The sequence below is a fragment of the Patiria miniata genome, unplaced genomic scaffold (genome assembly GCF_015706575.1).
Source record: "Patiria miniata isolate m_02_andy unplaced genomic scaffold, ASM1570657v1 HiC_scaffold_14, whole genome shotgun sequence".
Lineage (NCBI taxonomy): Eukaryota > Metazoa > Echinodermata > Asteroidea > Valvatida > Asterinidae > Patiria > Patiria miniata.
The window spans coordinates 6,780,434-6,799,192 of NW_024037052.1; positions in this window are offsets into that span (position 1 = coordinate 6,780,434).

Genomic DNA, 18,759 nt, shown 5'->3' on the forward strand with positions numbered 1-18,759 from the left:
ATGTACTCAACAAGTTTTAGCAATGTAGTCAATACACATGATTTGAGCAGCTGTATAGTTTTTTGTATTGTTCAATCAGCAGTTCAATATCACATGTCACTACAGCGGAATCATAAATTACGACAACTGACAATCCTAATCACACACACACACAAAAACAAACGACGAATTACAACGAGCACACAAAAGAGATATTACGGGCCTTTAACTGACTCCTACATTGTACGCCCAACAGGAAAATCAAACAAGATCCGGTCTTAAAAATAAAAAGTCTAATAGAATCTTCCCTTCAGCTGGCTTATCAATTACTAATTGTACCTGCGCACCCCTGAACTCATTGTCCAAGTATTTTTATATTATTTTTGTCCTACCAGGAGGCCTTGTGGTCATAGTACGCATCCACATCAACAGCCCGTAAATCAGCAGTGAACCCTGGTTGCACTATTTGCTGCTGCCAACCAAGGTCATACCGTCTGGCTGGCAGTACCAGCTCAAAATAATAATACCCACGTGAAATTGTTTGAAGGGGGCGGAGTTTCAGAGGCCTGAAGGGGGAGGAGACTGTGCAAGAACACTTGGGAGATATTTTTTAAGGTGGCGCGACAATAAAAATAGGAGAAATTGGCTTGTAATTGTGGACTTAACTGATGTTTGATGCTAAAAAATGAGATGGCTTGGGAATGGGAGAGTACACTCGATAGGGAATTACTGTTTGGTTTGGGTTTTTTTATGGGTTTTCCATTCATTATAGTAGGCTTGTACATTTAGAGATTATCATCTGGCGATCCTGGCCAAGTGTTGTGGAAAGGACACTATCTGCCTCTGGCGCCAACGAGTCGGTGAATCCCAATGAAATTCAGTTGTTTCCGTTTTAATCATGCGAAAAGAAAAAAATATATAAAGTGGGTCCGTTGCACTATTTTCTCTAATTCCTCGGTTTAATAATGCTTGCATTTGAACCCTCACTGCCTGTCTCCTATCAAGGCCAGTCAATTATTGACATTTAAACACAAAAGAATCATTAATATTCGTAATTGTCATGATCAGCAGAGCCTGTCCTTTTTCCGCTTATACAAGCGGTGACAATACTATTGTTTTATTTTCCTCGCCCTTTTTTTTAAGGGGGGGGGGGCTTTCTTGTATTGTTTTGTAGGCAGATGGTAAATGCATAATGTATTATCAACAAAACAAAACAAATTAAATCAGGTTCATTAAAAAAACGTAGAGAGGGCGCACTTGTTGCCTGTTATGATGTGTCCGCAGGTTTTCCAGAGAAATGTAAATATTACACTGTTTGGTTTTTGTTTGATGTTTGAATTATGACAACACAAGCCTGATTCATATTGTTTCTGACCTTAACAAGTGCGAGTGCACAATAAGCTCTGGCTGTCTTGCATGAAAGTCTTTTATGAAATCTATCAAAATGATACCTGCCAGAGTTTAAAAATGCCACGCCCCAAAACGGGACGCCGATGGCACATATGTAACGCCATAGACTTATTACGATTGGTAATAAATACCACGTGACTATAATATTACTGCACATATTTTGCCTCCATTCACAAACATTTCATAAACACCTTTCGGAATTGTTACAAACAATTTTTGTTAAGTATTTAATTTATTTTGTTTGCTTTTTGCATATTATGCAACGTCATTTGGTCAATTAGTCACTTGTGATGCAATCATGCTAAATGAGTCGTTTGTTGGGAACTTTCATTTGGAGATTCAGGCCAAAATAGGGCCACTACATGTACATCACATCACTTCATCACATCTGTTGGTGTTCTGACTTCCATCATTTTTGAACTAAAGATGGTATCAGCATGCGGTTTTCACAACAGTAATGCTGAGATTGTGCTCTTTTCCAAACTGTAAAAAAAAAAAAAAATTGACCAGGGTCGACAAACAACTCATTTAGCTTGATCATCACAATTATTTTTGGTCAATTATTTTTAGTCGATTTTCGGGGACAGACAGATAGACAGACCGACCGACCGACCACCAAGTGAAATATACATGTACATGTAGAAGCTCCTGCCAGAGCTTAAAAATGCTGATTCCCGTTCAATACAAAAACCTTTTACTATAAAATTGAACATGTCCAGTACATGTAATTCTCCAACATACAGTCATATACCGTAAATGTACTACAAGGTCAGAATTATTTGTACATACAATGGTGGCTTTAAGCGTTTTACTATAAAGCCACGTACATGAACTCACTGGACTTAAGTTCGTAAAAAGTTACCGCAAGGATTGTCAACATTTTATTGTGGTTATCATTCCGAACGTCCGGATTAATTACTGCCCGCGAAAAGTCATTTGTTACATTAAGTTTAACATGCTCTCAGAATCTCATGGGGGTGCCCTGTGATGGACTTTTTAACACTGGGTTAGGTTGTAGAAAAATGCTCTGGTAAACATTTGGCGATCGTGTATCTACGGACCCGGTTCCCCATAAGGGAGCAAAATCCACTTTTAAATTATTTGGCCTACCAAATTAGATGGCGACATTAAGAAGATACAGGTACATGTATGTCATAGATACATGTAAAGGGCAGGGTTTTGAATTTTTGAGGGAACTGGGGGTAAAATGATGTTGACGTCAAAACGCAACACAAAAATAAATATGGCAGTTACCGTGCGATGTACCGTGAATGCACAAGGCGCGCTGAATCGCACAGAACCAACTGAAACCGCATAGGAAAATCGTGATTTATACCCAAAGAAACTGTTCAAAATTACAAAGAAAGGTGTCACTTAGAATTGAGAGAAGTCTGCTTTAAGTTGAAAAGGTCACTTTTGGGTAATGAAATATGCCCTCGACTCTAATTTGATCGAAACTATACAGGGGCCCTACACTACAGGATCGATTTTAGACAGACATTACATAATCCAGGCACAACTGATTCAAGTGTGGATGTTGGCGGAAAAACAACAACTTGGGTTAAAAATGAACAAATTAGTCTTGCCCCGTGTCGAAAATATCAAACCTGAATTGATGTATAGTTTCCCCAGATAAATGTCAGCCAGCGCATACGAAGCTGAAGATGTACATGTACATGTATGCGTTATTGCATTTAAAAATTAACACTGGTGCGGGATCAAATTAATTGCAATATTTATGCATACATTGTACACTGTACAGTGTCCTGTACAAAGTGTTTCTGTTTAATTTTGACTCCTAAAATTCCAATGCACGTGGCAATCTGTAGGCAGTGACGTCATTTGGGAGATATCTATTGTATAGTTGGGAGCCGTGACAGAAGTTTTGCGATGACGTTTTGACAATTAACTGCTCAACTAAAGTTGTTGCTTTTAGTGTGCAGGCCTATGTTATGTCACAAATCAACCACTAGTCGATCATTCAGATATCTACAGACATCAACATTCATTGTACTGTACTATTTTTGGATAACTAGAATCTGAGCTGTGCAAAGTCTGGTAGTGGTGCATGTTTTTTTACTGTTGTATGATAGCGCATGAATACAGCAAGTACATGTACATGTACATGTACCGGTATATTTACAATTTTTTTATGAGAATATCAAGCTATTCAATTTATTACCAAAATGTGTGGCAATAAACCAGGACATTTCTTTTACGTTTATCACAAATATTTACCAAGTTAGCTGAGTGTAACTCCCATTACTACTAGTATGAGACATTGACTTGTACTTGTGTAGTTCCGTACAGGCACTTCTGTACACTGACACCAACATTAAGAGATGTCAGTACAGTATATCTTTGCATTCATTCTCAATTTAAGGTTTCCTTCCTTCTTTGCAGGTGCCTTATATTTGCGGGTCAACAAACTCTACTTCAACAAAAAAGTCACGCTATCAAGATTATTCACTAAGGCATGCAGGAGAATTGGGCTGGTTCAGGTACACGCATGATTACACACAGTGTATTACTTATTTTACAAATACCGGGTACCCCATTACCGCGAGGCCGATTCATACTCAGCGCAAAAGTGAAGACAAATTTGTTGATGTCACGGCAAGTTTTTGGCACAGCAAATTTGGAAAAGTTGAACATGTACATGTACCAGTATCTCAGCTCCAGTGAAATTTCGCAGCGAATGTTTCGTGATGTCAACTTTGTTTTCCTTTACTATTTTAGCATATATGCTGAATCACTGATGTCGCGAGCCTCTTCAACGTCTGTCTTTGATACATAAAATGATGCGAATGCTTAATGTGCACGTACATGCATGTAACAAGACACTCGCATGCCACTGTTCCCCCGGCACCCATATTGCTTTGAATTTGTGCACATTCAGACATGTATGTTTGGAAATAAAAGGACTCCGAGTAACACTACATAATGTTGTCAACCTTTATGAAAAAAAGAACTACATGTGTACCTTAAGCTGCATTGAAGGTTACGATAGGAACGTATGGGAAGTTTTCATTTTTGATAAGTTCTGGAAAGTAATATCTAGAATATAGAAATTCTCAATTCTCAATGGACGCAATTGTGCAGTCACACAAACCGTTATGATGTGCAATGCCGCCCCGCTTACTCCTACATCACTGAGCAGATAAAAATCGATTGTCCGTGACAATATTGACTGGATTGTCCAGCTAGCGATTCCATCATGTACAAATGCACATGTGGTACAGAATGGCGTGTCTGTGCACAAGGGGTCACAAGTTCATCATTTTGGTTTATTATCTTAGGCCCCTGCTACTGAGCTGCCGAATACTTACCCTAGCGCTGCCCTGTGACAGGGTCAATAAGGCCAGAAATTGGTGATAACACTACTGGAAATACCGTACTTGGGTTTTTTCTTAAGCCATAAATTTACAAAGGTACATGTGGGTCCACAATTTTGCCCCCTCCAAAAATTGGCAGGCGGGGCTGACAGAGGTGTGGTCCAAAGATGTTTTTGAGTTCCTCCCTTTGTATTAGTATTTATAGTGTGAAGAATGCCCTGTCTAGTTAAAGGTAATATAGAACATTTGCAAACTTAGAAGAAAAAAAAATACCAACATATTATGAATACCTTACATGAGTGTATAGTCTCAAGAAATCATGTGAATTCCTGGCACCTGGTGTGCTGTCATTTTCAAGAAAAGTGGCATTTCTGTATCAATTTCCAACTATGGTCGGCTAACCATCGTTTGAAAAAACTGACTGTATTTTTTTCAAATACTGCCCCCAATTTACCAAATTTACGTTAATTAGTCCATATTTTGTCTGCAATCGGTTACACCTCCGTGAACAGGTGCTGCCCTGACAATTCCCTGATGTCTGTAAATTGCTGTTTCGTCTGAAGTAGGGTCAACGAACCAGAATGTATAAGATCAGCACTTGTTTCTTATTTTTTTTCAGCATCTATGAACACAAAACATTAAAAACGTCAGTGTAACAATATTTGCTATAAAATACCAATCCCCAAATCCATCCATTTCTGAAATTACTGGAAAAAAACAAATCTTGTACATGTATATTACCTTGAACCGAACCAAACAAACCCTACAAAATATTTATTTTTGTGTATGAATATGCATGGCGACACAGAAATCTGTGGCTTACTATTGATAATATGTTAATAGCCATTTAAAAATTATTAAATTCCCAATGACTAAAAGAAAAATTGACATGAATAATGCATTTCTGTTGAGTAACATTGGCAATGCTTGGCAATGACATATCTGCATCGGGATAACATTTCCACTTGTGCATACGTTCCTTTTATGGGAAACCATTTGCCAACATTGGCAATATGTTTGCATACCTACAAGAAAAACGAAAGCTTCCTGAATTTACTGTTTTTCAAACTACATGTGAATGCAGAACAGTGAAGCTTAAAGATAAAACCATTTTTTTTTAAAGGGACACTACATGTACATCCTGGAATACGCCCAATTGGGCTACACAACGGGCTTTGAACAAAATGACATATTAATCGGAAAGAACATTTAAAAGTAGGATATAAACATCCACACAACTACCGGTATCCTTTAAAAACTGGGAGTTTTTGTGTTATTCTTGTGTTATTCGTGCGAGAACGAATTTCGGGGTCCACTTTTGCGACCCCAAACAATCAGGCTGTTCATGCTAGTTTTGATTCTATCCGTAAACTAAAGTGTTTGCCTTTTGCGGACATGTAAGAAACCACATTTGTGCATTGGTGACACACACAACTTGTATCGTATATTGACTGAAAACGACAGAAAAATCATATGCGTATTCCGTCATGTCCGATGTAAACAACCACATTTTTTCCATCTTTTCTCGGGAATGGTAAGACATAAGGTTGGTTTCCTTTCAACCAGATGTTTGAAATACAATGTAGGATAAGTAAGCAATCCAAAACATGAAATTTTCAGGGATTTCAGGACTTAGTGCCCCTATAACCTACATAAATTTACATGTACATATGTGTTACAGAAAAAAAACACCATAGCTGAAGTGTAGGCCTACAACGCACATATTTTTTCATACATAGCAATTTTGACGACATTTTCGACTCCCGACTAGAGGCCAAATCAAAACAACAGTCGTTGACGCCTGTTGCGATCGTGAGCTAGACCAACTGATTGTGCATTACTGCAAGGAAAAGCTAAAAGAAACTAAAAGAAGTGAGCGAGACTCATCCAGTTCCAATTTGCAGGGTAAAATCCTTGTCCACTTATATTAGGCTCCGGATCACTGCAACAAGATGAAGCAGGGTTTGTACGGATCATAATACAAAAAAGTCAATGTTTATCACGACACTTGTACTTTGTGACCCAAACGCAAACTGATATTTCACAATATCTGTAAAAAACATAAAGTACAACAATCAATGATCAAATGCCAGCCCACACAATAAAATGAAATTATGTTGGAATTGTTATTTTTCTTTTCTATTTCAAAGTTGCTATTTGCCCCGTGCTATTTTTGAGTCTCACCCCGAAAAGTAGATTTTGTTGTTAGATTGCTATTTTTTCTAGCAATACAAAAGTAATTCACTTTTAAATGAGGCATTTGGCAAGAAAATCTGCCTACGTTTAGTTATGGAACATAATCCACGCGTAGCTTTTGTGCAGGGTAGGCACAACGGCAACCACAAATAAAAGCATATTTTAGAGGGTGGAAAACATCAGGAAAAAAGGTAGTTTTCCAATTAAAGGGGCATGCGAAGACTTTTTAGTAAAACACATTTTGCACAACTTTCTACTCTAAAAAATTTAAGAAAACTGTTTGGCATCCCTTTTTGGTTAATTTATTGAAAAGTGTATTGAAAACTGAGGGAGCTGTTGATGTGATGTCATTTCAGGAAGACACTTTCCAGTTTGGGGGTTTTCTGTTCAAATCGTGAAAAAAAGAATTTGCTCTTTGAAAACATTTGCATTTGTGTGTGAAAGATTTGTTCATTGGCTTACTGCCGTGTACAGGTACTGACACAACAACGAATCACCAAAGAAAAGAACATTTACGACAGCAAAATATCCAAAATTCTAGCAACTTTTTGTGCTGAAATAGCTGTAACATTGAGTTTTCTGCCAGGAATGACATCACAGTTTTGCTGGAAATTTGCATTAGCATAAAAACAAAAAAGGCACCAAAATACCCTTGTAAATGGCGAACGAAAATTGAAAATAAGGTTAAATGGGACACAAAGGTGCACTTTCAAGGACTGCATTAAAATAAATACATTGCATGGGCCCTTTAAATAAAACACACACATTGAAAATTTGTAGGGAGAAAGAAATAGAATATGCTGAAGAGTACAGTTCAAAATATATTGACATTTTGATTAAATATCTGATGCGCGAGTTTCTTGTACTTCAACATGACAGAAATTAGATCCCACTTGCATGTTATTGTTTCATTAATGTTCTCCTGTGTATTTAAGGCATATGTAAGGTTCTCTTAGTGAAACAATTACTCTATAAATAGTCCGCTTTGGAATCTCACGCGATTTGCTACATTGAAGATAATTTGGTCAATGTTTAACGAAACCCTCATGATTGTTTGTAAACGTAAAGCCCATGCGCTTTTGGCCGCCTGCCCTAGATTGCGTTTGGGTCACATGAAAGCGAGGCACTGAACACTGAACTTGCCCCATCATATTGAAAACACCGATCACAAAAATAATACAATGTATACAATATATGTTTGACAGATGCATGTGAATGTAGTCTTCCTGAAACGCAATCAAGTAGGCCTACTAAAATGCTTTTAAATTATATATGTTTACAGGCATCTCAAATTAATCTAGAAATTATATCAGTTAACCCCACGTTCCATTTAAATGAACTTTCTGGAAAATTAAAAAACAGACTTTGACTATTTAGATGCAAAAATGTCACACCATGTACATGTAGTAGTCAGCTAGGGTTTTCAGCACAATTTGAAGAGCACAAGTTTGGCACGCATTCGGTAGGCTCCAAAACCAACATTAGGGGTCAAATGTACAGTTATTGTTACATTTACCGCGGGTGTAAAATGAAGCCCCACAGTGGGAAATTAATAGGGTACTCGGGAGTGTTTGCTGATGAGAATGTGTCCAAAGTTCGCCCGAATTCAGCTGTTCCCTGTCCAACCCGGTTTCTTTGTTAAGCACCATGTTGTGGGCGCGTGTTGTGCTAGCACCCTGATCGAGACCGGGACCTATCTTGCAACGGGGCGGGCGGGCGTTGTTTGGCACATTGTTGCAGCGTCTGGCAATCAAAGGCGATTAGGCTATTCTGAGTAGGCAAGGATATTGATAACTCACGAGCCACACCACTCCTTCATTTTGACTGCAGATTTGAAGTTATTATTCTTTTAGAAATTCAACAATTCCATAAATGGGAGATAATCCGTACAACTTTTTATTTATATGATATAAAAATGATGCTTGTAACAAGATCAAAGTACAGCATAAAATTTTAAATGCCATAATTACTCCAACAGGAAAATGATTAGCACAGATAGCAATTCACATTACATACGTGTATATATCGGTATCTTTTAATCAATTTAAAAAATGATAAGCTGTATTAACATGTGCAATTTTATTCAATAAAGTAATTACACCAAACAAGTTGCATGCAACATACATGTACACACTTGTCGACCGATTTTACCAATTATCTACCCCATTTTTTTTGCAAACCAAAATTTTGAAAGTATAGAAATTGTATCACTTAGAAAATTAAAATGTGATCATTCTGGACAGTGAAGGTGTTTAATTTTCATAATAGCCATCCCATGAAATTGTCGCAGTGGCCACATTGAGATCTTATTAGCTGCATACCTGAATTGGGCCCGCAAGGTATGAAAGTGAAAACCGGAGTTATATCTGTTGCCTCACCTGACTACGGCATGGAAGACCACGTTCATATCCGCTCCGACTGAACCATCCTCGGGTGTCGACAGGTAGTGTAACAGAACCTTCACGTTTTGTACCCATGTAGGAAAAGTATGCACGCGTAATGCGGCATTGAAGGGGGGGGGGTGTTAGGAGTTCCAGGTAGAATAGACAAAATCTCTGATAATTTCATTATAAATTTACAGTAGCCTCAAAAGAAGATGTGCAGCGCTTCCGAAGAGAGAAACAAGGGACGGGCGTAGGTGATGCACAAAGCTGATTAATGGGGCCCTTGAGTTAAGTATTCGTTCACGCTGAAATGTGCAGGTTTGTAACTAGATAATCCTGGGATGGCATTTCTGTATGAACTTGCAGAAATCTTAATCTCCACAGTGGAACTCTTTGATGTTACTTAAACTTTTGATGATTGAATTCATTAAAAAAATAAGTTCATAAAAATGTGACAAGGCCATATTTTAATGAGTTTTTTTTTGGGGGGGGGGGGGAAAGAGTTCTCAGAACATGTATCCATTTGTAATGCACACCTGAACATGAAATATCCACCATGGTCAAAATACTTCTTGCATTTAGCCAAAAACTTTGAGAATTATACTGAGAGTAATTAAATTAAGTCATAAACTCCACTCGCAAATTTATATTTATTACACATTTATTTATTTTCCTTTCTGAGAATGAAACCAAAAGACTGGTCAGTAGGATGTCCTTTTTCAGGTCTTTGGTTCTCATATATTTTTTACATAGTATAGGGTAGCTCGGTCGGCAAGAAATGAAAATCTGAAGAAACAAAATGGCGGTTGCACCCATAGAGATGGCTAAATTAAATGATGCCAAGCATATATATTGTGTCTTATTGTTTATTGCAATGAGATAATCGTGAGTTGATATCACTGAGCAAAATAATAAGCCATCTTAGGCAAGATGTGGGTGAGTAAAAAGAAACGAGACCCAAATGTCGGGACTATTGTTTTATTGAAGTTCTGCATGTAGTGATTGCAAAATCTAGGATATGAAACCCCAATTCATAAGCTTTCCTTCAGTACAAGAATCATTCAAATCACTTCTGTACTTTTTAAGTTGCGGAATTTTAAATACAACCACTATTTTAAGATTCTGTCCACAGATCACAAACAAAGGTGTGCGTTCTTTCAGCAAAACGAAAACAATTCAGAACACATCCTGATGTGATTTGTTTTTGTTTTGCTGACAGATCACTGAACTTTTGTTGTCATCCGTGGACAGAACCTTAAAACGGTGGTTGTGTTTAAAATTCCTTAACTTGAAAAGTACATGAGCGATTTGAATGATTCTTGTAAATGAAAGCTTATGAATTGGGCTTTCATATCCTAGATTTTGAAAGTGCTACATGCAGAACTTCCCTAAAACAATGGTCCCAACATTTGGGTTTCGTGTTTTTTTTACTCACCCTGTAGTTGACTCACATTATATCTGCACCATGCAGCTCACTCATGTCTTGGCTGGAATAACTTTTAACGACACTTGAGCAGCAATTAAAAAAGTTAAGAAAAGTACATGTAACAGGGACAGGAGAAAAAAATATCACACTTTGGACCCTAAATTTAATAACCCATATGGGAACATTTGTTTTTAATGTGCAACTATAAGTTGTACTCATTAACTATTTCCAAGTTGATTTCCAGACCTGATATTGATTAGACACTCAAACATCCCCAACGCAACGTAACCAAAGATATCGTGGGTAAAAGGGGGAAAAAAAGACAAACAGACATTAAAAAATCAATAACATAAAAGTATCAGACGAGAAATTTCAATTTTTTTTATATGAAATCCATTTCTCCGAATGTGCAAAAAAATGTCACTGGAGATTCAGCAGGACACAAATGAAATGTCAGGGAGAAAACAAGGAAGATTTTCTTTCTTATTTCACCTTGTTTCTGGCATTACTACAAAACCTTAACATATGGCATGGCGAGTAGCAGAAGCGTCGACCCTCTGGGCATTCTAGTTTCCCCTTGATGGAAGCCAAGGACCTTTAGAGCGCTCCATTCTTGATTGCTAATCTCGGCAGAGATGGCCAAGATGATGATGTACGCTCCTAAATGGAATGGTGCCGATTAGGAGAAATTTGACACACAAGATGATAATATTTTGTTATCTTTTCTTTTCTTTCTTTTTCTTGTCTCTCTTTTATTCTCCCCTTTTTTGGGGTAGCAATTATATAAATCTGTCGTCATGATGTTTGTAATGTTGATGGGAACTGTAATAAATGATTGCCGCGAGCCAAAGACTTGGATGTTTTAAATGCGCGGTTGTCTCCAGTAAACAGCAAATCTGCTACAGTTCCGAAGGTTCTTTTTCTGAGTTTACATTAAATTTGAGGCTCTGCTGTTACAATTTCAGGATTTGATTTCGATTTATAACGAGAAAAAAACAATTGATATTAAAAGAAAATCTTTGTTGTACATGTACTTTACTTGATTCCGAGGAACAGCGTTTCTTTTATGAACATGAAATTTGGCAGTTTCTATTATGAGGAATTATCATTTTTTTCCAGTCGAAAAGTAAGAGTCATACATGTATGTAATTATTCAAATTGATCCCGGAAATTAAGACTGCGTGGAACAACATGTTGACGTTCACTTGTGCTTTGATTTAATCATTTCCGAGTGATCCCGTGCTGGACCAACATCAATTTGAAAGTCAAATGGTACACTCTCTCGCTTACAGCACCCCGATTATTTCCGAGATCCATTTACCCAGGCCCGGTCGAGCACACTGTTGGAGTGGAGGGGGGACAAAAAGAAAGAAAAGAAACGAGCAATGTGTGCCGTCAAACACAATGCCCGCTGCCCCACAATGCTTCATTCACATGCACCACACTCCCTGAATCAACATTATTTTATGGTCTGCTGTCTGAACTGCAATTGGCATGGTGGCGACTAGAGTGAAATGGGGGGGGGGGGTAGTAGGGAGAGCAAGAGACAGAGGTAGGAAAGAACCAAGGTACATGTAGACATACATGTGATACAAATGGGAAAAAATGCTGGAACGATCCTACAAAAAAGATAACTACAATAAATCTAGTGTATCCACTGGGTAACGATCTTTAACAATGGATCCAGGCTGGGGATAATGCATGTGGAGGCTGATTCGCTTGTTCGGCAGGCTGTTGACCGAAGAGTGAGTATTATATTATGAAGTGTACTGGACCCACAGTGAATCACTAAGTTCAGGGATATAAGCAAAGCAGTGTACAGTCCAACCAAATACTAAATGCTCATGGTCCATCACTTCTTTTTTTTAACGGTGTTTCCGATTTGGGGCTTTGTGAACACACTAGAAAGAGTTTCTACTTACATGCAACAAGACTATACAAGCCCAGTAAAAACAAATCCCAGCCCAATCTGGTCTATGGAGTCTATGTTGTCATGTGAGTCCAATTTTTGAGTCAGGATGAGTCTTAACTAGTCTAGTTCACAAGTGACAGTCAGGATGTCAGTGAGTTAGGTACAATGTACAAAGAGGACTGTAAGCTGGCTGTCTGAGAACAGCCAAAAAGTTAAGCATTAAAAGAACGATAACTTCAAACAACTTTCTATTTGTTGGGTAGGTAGTGATTCATAATCACTCTTGGAAGATGACTGCATTAAGGAGTGCATCAGAATTATAAAAATCATAGAATGGAATGATATTTATGGAATGACATGTACGTATCTTTGTTGTTAACTACATGTAAAGGGGACCAAACTTCTAAAGAAGTTGTTCTAAAGTCCAAAGGAAAGCTTGAAGTATTAGTACCGACACATACATGTATTTTCATGAGGAATCACAGGTTAATGCAGGCTGGTGTGTGTGCGTGTTTTGTTTTCATACATTTTGTTTTCATACATTTTGTGTGCATATTTTCACAAGCCAGCCAAGTGTGAAAAGCCAACAGTCGTGTTTTTAATAGTGTTTGTATACCAGGCATTGCAAAAACAAAACAGGTGCCCTTTTTTTGAGTCATTAAGGGTCACACTGGTGGATCTAGGGGGGAGTGGGAATATTTCTTTAGGGGTCATGTGCAGTGGGTCGTCTATAAAGGTTGACACACATAGGACATACATGTATATAAAGGAAAACGGGATGCATAGTCCCTTAATTAACACACACATAACATCAAGCAAACAATTCCAACATTTTTAAAGTGGGGGGGGGGGGGCCCTAAGGGTAGAGGGGTTTAAATTAGCATTGAAACCATGGGCTTCATTGCTTTCTTTTTGTGCTAAGGAGTGATACAGAAGATCGTCAGTAACTTTTGTCTTGCTATTGATGCTACATGTAAACTAAATTGAAACTCTTCCGCATGCGCACTCTACTATACAGTGGTTCAACACTTAAATAGCAAATGCACATGTACTGGTACACACTAATACTCCATTCTTCTTTCAAGTAGTTACGCAATACCCGAAAATGCCTTCTATAACTATGGCTATGTCTATGAACAAGAGTGAGTACTGGTTCACGCACATATGGCGCAAAGTATGCACTACTAATTCTGAATGCGTAAAAAGCCATAGTGTCTTTGCGTGAGCGTCAGGGGTCGTCGGCAATGCGTTCGACTGTCACTCCCAGTGGTCTCCCCCAACTTTCCCTTTCTTACCGTTGAGGGGTTACTCGCACACAGAGCCTGTTGTCAGCATGTTCCCACAAAGTTGTAACGGGTGAGGACGAAGGAAATAGCTCAAGATGAGAGATTTAGTTAGTTTACTCAGCAAGAAACTTTCGCTCATCAAAAAAACATGTGTGCCACGTGTGCTTTACCTTTTAGAGTAAACTAATACAATCCATCAACCCGAGCAGACTCGTTTTACATGTAAACTAAACACGTCATTGAACTATGCTCTTTTGGTTGACTGAACTCTCTATTAAATTTTGCAATGAAAAAGCCTAGAAATCTTCAGCCAAACTCAAGTATCCCCGATGCCGCGATCTCTTTGGGGACCTGTCATAAAGTGGACGTCACATGACATTTTCCCTGCTGTAATTGACGAGCCCAGCGACAGACGGACAGACGACTCACGCGTATATGTCTCATCACCCATGATTTAACCAGCTATGACCTTTTATCTGCGCTGCCAATCTATACAGGTGCATCAAATTATACTCATTACCCATTATCGTCAACACGGTGCGCTGCACTGTGACCCTCATTACTGCGCACCGCAGCACATTAGCCACATCTTAGATCACTTGATCCGCATTAAATCCGCAGCCTTTAATATCAGTCGCTAAACTTCTGAAAATACAAAATAAAAATTCTGTGCACAACTGTGTAACTCAATGCGGTGGTATTATTCTCAATGTCATCAAATGCCTGGCTGCTCTTCGATCAGTCAGTGTAAAACTCATATATCCAATTCAGAGAAATTTGATGACAATTGTGTAAGCCTTTGCACTCTTTATGTTGGTGCACTTTACAAGCCGCCAAGTGAGATCCATTAAGGCAACCTAACAGACTAGTTGTCTTCAAATTTGAATTACATGCACTATCACGCAGCAAGTATGTGCTTGGATGTCTGAAAGATTTAGGATGATGAGGACACAAACAACATTGGCGCGCAGTGGTACTTTGTTTCCTTAATTTCCATCTCTGTGATGCAGGTTAGAATCCCACACGCCAACATATGGATTTAGGATTAAGTATTCGGCCCCACCTGATTCCACAGGTTTTACCTGGAATATTCTTCAGGCTACTGAAGAATGCTTGGTTTTATTAACAGCAACATTTGGTGTTTTTTTTACAAAAGAACATTTTGGGGGTTTTTTTTTACAAAAGATGGTTTCAAGACTGGACATGGTTGTGTGCGGATCTAGCAATGTGGTGTAACACAAAGCATTACTGTTTAAAGGGAATATACAACATTTGCAAACATAAAAAAAAAAAATACCAACTTATTATGAAATACCTTACTGGACTGTTGGTGAATGACAGTCTAAAGCATCCTGCAAAATCTGGCACCTGGTGTGGCATGTTCAAGAAAAGTGGTGTTTGTGTATCAATTTCCAACGCTGGTCGCCCGACGTTAAAAGAAAAAAAGCTATTTTTCAAATACTGCCCCCAATTTACCATTAATTTAGTCTGCATTTTGTTTGCAATCGATTACACATCGATGAACCGGTACACGCCCACTGGACAGGTTTCCTGACCTTACAATTCCCCGACGTCTATAAATTGCTTGGTTTCATCTTAAGTGGGGTCAGGGACCCAGACTACAGGAACATGATTGCTATTTCTTGGTTTTCCCAACATCTACGAACACAAAACTTCAAACAAGTCAGTGAAAAAATATTTGCTATAAAATACTAATGCCCAAATCCATCCATTACTGAAAATTACAGCAAAAGCAAATGTTGTATATTTCCTTTAACTAAATTTCTGAATATAATGCTCTTTAAATTGCATAGATGTAGCACAAACAAATTTCCAATTCTATGTTAACGGCTAAATATAAACCAGGAATCCAGGATGCCTTTTTTCCCCCAAACAGGTTGATATCCAATCATTTTCCTGCACTTGCAAACAAAACTAAACTAAAAATCATGATCGGAAATGCCTCGGCCCTCACGTCAAGGACAGTTTAACAAAGTGGAAATGAACCACACATACAGTACATGTATGCTTGAATGTCCTCCATAAATCACATTTGCTGCTGTGCATGCAATAAATGACATGATAAGTTTCCACTTGACAATACTATAGGGCAATGCAAACCAGTACAATACCCCAACGGCCTCACATTAACAAACATGTTCAATACTCTTTGTACATGTACTGGTACATTGTATTAAAGGGACATTACGTCCCGGAATGCGCCCAATTGGACTATAAAATGCATTTTGAATGAAATGATGTTAATCGGAAAGAATGTTTGAAAGTAGGATATAAACATCGACACAACTATCCTTAAAAAAGTGGGTGTGTTTTTGTGTTATTCTTGTGTTATTCGTTCGAGAACTAGGTTCGGGGGCCACTTTCACGACCCCCCAAAAAATCGGGCTGTTCAGTGATAGTTGTGATTCCAGCCCTAAAGTGTTCGCCTTCTGGGGACATGTAAGAAACCACATTTGTGCATTGGTGCTGTGTGTAATGTGACACACACAACGTGTTTTGTACAATGAATGAAAACGACAGGAAAAACGTATGCGTACTCCGTCGTGTCCGATGTAAACAACCAGGTTTTTTTCCGTCTCTTCTCGGGAACGGTTAGACATTAGGTTAGTTTCCTTTAAACTAGACCTTTTATATAGTGTAAGTTAACAATCCAAAACATGACATTTTCGGGGATTTCAGGCCGTAATGCCCCTTTAACAAACAGCAAAACATTTCAGATAAAACACTGTTACATGTAACACTACTCTGAAACACTGACAACAATCGAGAAGTACATGTATTCTTCTTTGGTTAATGGCTACACCTCCTCAGTGATCACAACACTTTAGGCAAGATGACGGTGCTGAAAATAAAACATCCAACCAAAAAAGAGTAATTCCTTTCCAAAAAGTAATTTCTTTCAATAATGTTCACCACTGCACAGCACTGTGTGGGCCAAGCATCCCATCTCTGGCTGGCTTCTGCTGCTACCAACAACCATAAAACTGGGAAACATTCCTCACAAGGAAGACGAAGAAAAAGGCTTGATTCCCAACGGTACCCACAAAGCCACACGCTCGCCCCTGCCAATGATGTGTGGGGACCGGTCTACCACAGTGTACAGAACCTTTCACATTTCTAAATCAAATGTTTGCTCTCTGAGGGATTAGCAGTCAATGGTCTTTAGTTGTATAGATTCCGAGCGTTCCCACAACATGCTGATGGCTGCACGTTCCTTTCGGTATTAAAAAGTCAGACAATACCATTCTCCTGCACATGTTGGAAACACTTTAAACAGAGCTGCTTAGGACGAAAACAATTGTGTGTTTACGTTAATGTTTTTACAATTATCCAGGTAGGTAGGTGGGAAAGTAATTATATTTTTCTCACTTTATTTTTATAATATAAAAATAACTGTTTGTCCCTTTATTGATGTTCTGTTTAATTAACCTGTTTTAGTGTTTAATTAACCCAATACACACCAAAAACACTCGCATAGGGAAGACTTAAATTCAAATAGAATAGTCAGAGTATTTTGGTCTGGGAACCAACCAAAGACACCATCTATAGTGCATATCGAGGGTGGCGTCAGATGGGCCAATCACGAGGCGCGGTCCTTATTAATGTGATGAATTTTGCGTCGAGGTGACGTAAATCAAACAAGTATACTTGTACTTTATTTTACATTTGTAGCCAAAAGTGGCCATAAAAAGTTTTGAGGTGGGCAATTTGGCTGCACTTTTTTTTTATGGGGGGGGGGGGATCTAGCCCTAAACACAGATTTATACTTCACATGAAAGCAAAAACGAAGCGAATTTCATGACGTCAGTAATTGAATGTTTGTGACGTTCCCCATAACGAATGAATCGACCTTTAGCTCGGGCACCAGCAAAACCCAACACAGATTGGGCTTTGGTTTGGTTGGCAAACTTTGTTTTCAAAGCAACACTCATTTGCACATCTTGTTTCTCAAAAAAATTATGATGCAATCAACATAAATGTATGCAGTTAAATATTTTATCAGAACAATGATTAAAAAGTTAGCAGTGTTATTTAATGCATATGAAACGAGCGAGTTCAATTACAGAGAAGATGCATGACAGCAGATATTGTACTGAAACATGTAAAATGTACAACAAACGGTACATTGCACATATTGTATCTTTGCAACAAACAGTTCGTTTTCACAAAGTAAAACTACATTTGAATTTTTACATCTTTTTAAAGTACTGATTGTATTGGTTTTTTTGGTAACCCATTCTTTGTCAAGGCCATTTCAATTTCCCCATAGAGGGATAATAAAGTTTCAATCTAATCTAATCTAACGTACGGTACCGTACAACATGTCCAAAAAAAATCACCAATGCAGAAACATATTTCTGTACAATCTGTGCCATATGAAATATAAAGCACTGAGTCCCCTTTAATTTTGTGCCCTGTGTGGCTGGCTGGCGCACTGCCACAAACCAGCGGAGGTTAATCACTGGTTAGCAAACTGTGTGGCAGATGTAATGTGCATGAAACCTTATATGAAACTAAACCCCGCGCCCCCACTGGGCTTTGACTGCACTCTAATGTACAGGGGATCTGACCATGGCCGCGTGTACATGTATATATAGCATGAAGTTGCACTATGGACTAATGCGGTTGAGGCCCACAGGCTATGTTTTAGCACTGCTGCTAACAAACGTACCTTCTCTAAAAAAAAAATTAAACAAAAAACATTCAGACAGGATCAAAGCATTAATTATTTGAATATCATATCAAAGTAAAAGTATAATATTTTGGTTATTTTGCGGTTGTGAAATAACTTTCCATGCATGTAGTTTCA